Raw genomic sequence first — 3,593 nt, forward strand, 5'->3', positions numbered from 1 at the left:
CCCTTGTTGCTATGAGTTCACCACTTTCATTTTTGATTGTGGTCACCCCGGATTTCTTTGGCACCACTTGGACCGAGCTTACCCACTCGCTATCCGAGATAGGATAGATGATGTCCACTTCAAGTAGCTGAGTGACCTCTTTTTTCACAACCTCAAGAATGGTTGGATTAAGTCTCCTTTGAGGTTGTCGGACCGGTCTTGCTCCTTTTTCAAGAAATATGCGGTTCTCGCATACTTGGGGGCTTATTCCCACTAGATCTGCCAAACTCCACCCGATTGCCCTTTTATTTTTCCTCAAGACATCTAGCAACTTTTCTTCTTGTTCAGGAGTTAGCTCTTTTGCGATTATCACGGGCAGCTTTTGGGCTTCATCAAGATATGAGTACTTTAGGTGGGGTGGTAGTGGCTTCAATTCCATCTTTTTGTCATTATTTGAGGTTTGAGTTTCCGGATGGTTTGTATGGTGTGTGGTGTTTAATTTGCTTGGATCTTCATTTGCTTCTTCAATCATGTACTTCTCATCTAACTTTGCAAGGTGCACTTCGGCAACAATGTTGTCAATTGGGTCACACCGGAATAGAGAATGATTCTCCGGTGGATGCTTCATTGCTTCTTCTAGGATAAAACTTACGACTCTCCCATCTATCTCAAATGAGTAGGTTCCCGAGTAGGCATCTAGCTTAAATCTAGAAGTTCTCAAAATGGTCTTCCAAGTAGGATGGATGATGCTCTCTCGGTTTCGCTTGATGGCATTTCAAGGACATAGAAGTCAATCGGAAACACCAACCCTTTGATATTCACCAGTACATCTTCCGCAACACCCGTCACGGTTATTATGCTTTTATCCGCTAGGACAAATCTTGTCGTCGACCTTTTTAATGGTGGCAACTTCAATACCCGGTAGACGGAGAGAGGCATGATGCTAACACATGCTCCGAGGTCACACATACAATCTATGAATTGAACTCCATTGATGGTGCAAGTGACCATACAAGGGCCTGGATCATCACATTTCTCGGGCAATGCTCCTATTAAAGCGGAAATAGAACTCCCCAATGGGATGGTTTCCAATTCAAGAATTCAAGAATTTTGCATATCTAGGAACTTGATGGATAGCATCAAAGAGGGGGATGGTTACCTCGACTTTCTTGAACGTTTCTATCATTTTGGGGTCGAGTTCTACGCGCTTCCTAGCTTTCTTTGTAAGTGTTGGAAATGGGAGTGGTTGAGCAATTTCTTCTTCCAAGGTTCTCTTGGTCTTGGGGGTCCCTTTTGTTGGTTGAGCTTCTTCATCCTCAACTGTGATTTGTGGTGTCTCTTCTTCCACTACCTCTTCTACATCTATTCTCTCCTCCTCTTGAGCGATTGTGATGGGATTTGAATCCTTTGCTCCCTTCTCTTTTAATTGTGTTCCGGATCTTAGGGTGATGGCATTGATGCCTCCCTTAGGATTGGGTTGAGGTTGAGAGGGAATGACGCTTTGGATTGGGGGTTGAAGAGTGGGATTTGATGGTGTATCCATGCGTGCAAGAAGAGCTTGTAGTGTAGAGGTGAGGCCGGTGAGACCAGAAGCAAGTGTGTTTTGTAGTTCCTTTTGGCCTTGGATGATGGTCCGGAGTGTATCATCTTGGTTAGAGGGGTGGATGGATATGTGAGTTGAGGAGCTTGTGATTGGTTGGGTAGTGGTCTTTGATGTGGTGGTTGATATGTTTGGTAGTTTCTTTGTGGGTTTTGTTGGTTATATGGTTGATGTTGTTGGTTGAATGGTGGATTTTGTTGGTTGAATGGTGGTCGGTTTTGTGAGTTGTTATTCCATCTTTGACCTCCTCCATTGTTGTTGTTGTCCCTATTCCCTTGTTGATGATTATCTCTCCAATTTTGATTGTGATTCCTACTCCCTTGATTGTAGCTTCCTCCTTGATAAGGGTGCCCTTGGTTAGGATTGCCTTGGTAGTACCCTTGATTTGGGTAGTCATAGAAATTATTGGTAGCCGCCAAAGTGTTGTCTTCTTGAAGGCTTGGGCACTCATCCGTGTAGTGGGAATAGCAAGAACAAATGCCACACACTTTCTGAGGGACCAATTGTTGGTTGTATTGTTGAGGGGGTGGAGAGTGTTGTTGATATGGTTGAGGTTGTTGTAGTTGTTGTTGGCTCAATTGGAGTTGCCTCAAGATGGATGTCATTTCACTCAAGGATTTGGTTAGAGCGGTGGTTTCGCTACTAGTTGATACCTCATTCACGATTTTTGGGCGGTTGACTCTTCGTCTCATATGTTGATTGGATTCGGCTAGGTCAATGATAAGTTGCCATGCCTCCTCCGCTATTTTATATTTAGACAAAGAACAATTGCTAGAGGTGTCCAAAAGAGTTCTATCTTGTTCTCGCATCCCTTGACATATGTATCCAAGCAACACTTGTGTGTCAAGCATGTGATTAGGACATGCATCTAGTAGCTTACGAAACCGTTCCCAATACTCGTATAATGTTTCCATTTCACCTTGTACAATACAAGACATTTCCTTCCTTAGCCTATCCATCTTCTCCGGGGGCAAGAATTTATCCAAGAATCCTCTTCTAAGCAAGTCCCAATCGGAGGTGACTTCACTAGATAGAGTGTATAACCATTCTTTAGCCTTGTCCTCAAGAGAGAAAGGGAAAGCAAACAACCATATAGCAACTTCATCGGATCCTTCCCGTCTAGTTGTTGAGCATATACGATGAAAGTCTTTGAGATGTTGAATAGGGTCTTGTGCGGGAAGCCCATGGAATTTGGGTAGGAGGTTGATCAAAGCGGTCTTAAGTTCAAAGTTTGCATTCAAGTTGGGGTGAGTTACATGAAGTGGTTGAAGGACATAATCCGGTGCACCCGCTTCCTTGATAGTAACTCTCCTCGGAGCATCCATGGCGTTAGTACCTAAAACAAAAGAAGAGTTGTTAGTGATATTGATGGGAGAATGATTATTGCCTTCTTTGAGTGACGGTTCAATATTCACTTTTGGTAAGGTGGTTGGGGTGGTGAAAACTTTTTCACCTTTTCCAAACCTTAACCACTTCCGAGCTTGTCTAATATGAAGCAAAGTTCGTTCGATTTCCGGATCAAAGGGGACTAAGCTCGGTTTCGGTTGTGAACGCGTCATGCAATGAAGGAGAAGTAAAACTCATGGTGACAATGAGGGGTTAGTCACTTGAACAAAGAATTACAATGAAATGCAACTATGTACATATACACACATTTACTCTAAACAATAACATGGCACACTAAGCAAATTCCCCGGCAACGGCGCCATTTTGATAAACGAAATTTTAGCATGTCGATTTAGAATTCAATGATGAATATGATCGTGAGTATAGTCTAACCGACACTTAAACTTCGCATCAAACAATCCTACAATCTATAACCGAGAGTACTAGTCTCCCGAGTCGTCCTCCCTTGGAATTGCTAGAGAATGCATCTTATTGATTAGGAAGCCTTGTTATGATTCTTTGAAGGTTTAGCAAAATAGATGACAAACAATCAATCTTTAGAAAGCTTGGCCTAGGGTTGGCATTAGGAATTCTATCCTTATAGTTCCTTCAATGATGACAACAATTA

The sequence above is a fragment of the Arachis duranensis genome, chromosome 1 (genome assembly GCF_000817695.3).
Source record: "Arachis duranensis cultivar V14167 chromosome 1, aradu.V14167.gnm2.J7QH, whole genome shotgun sequence".
NCBI lineage: Eukaryota > Viridiplantae > Streptophyta > Magnoliopsida > Fabales > Fabaceae > Arachis > Arachis duranensis.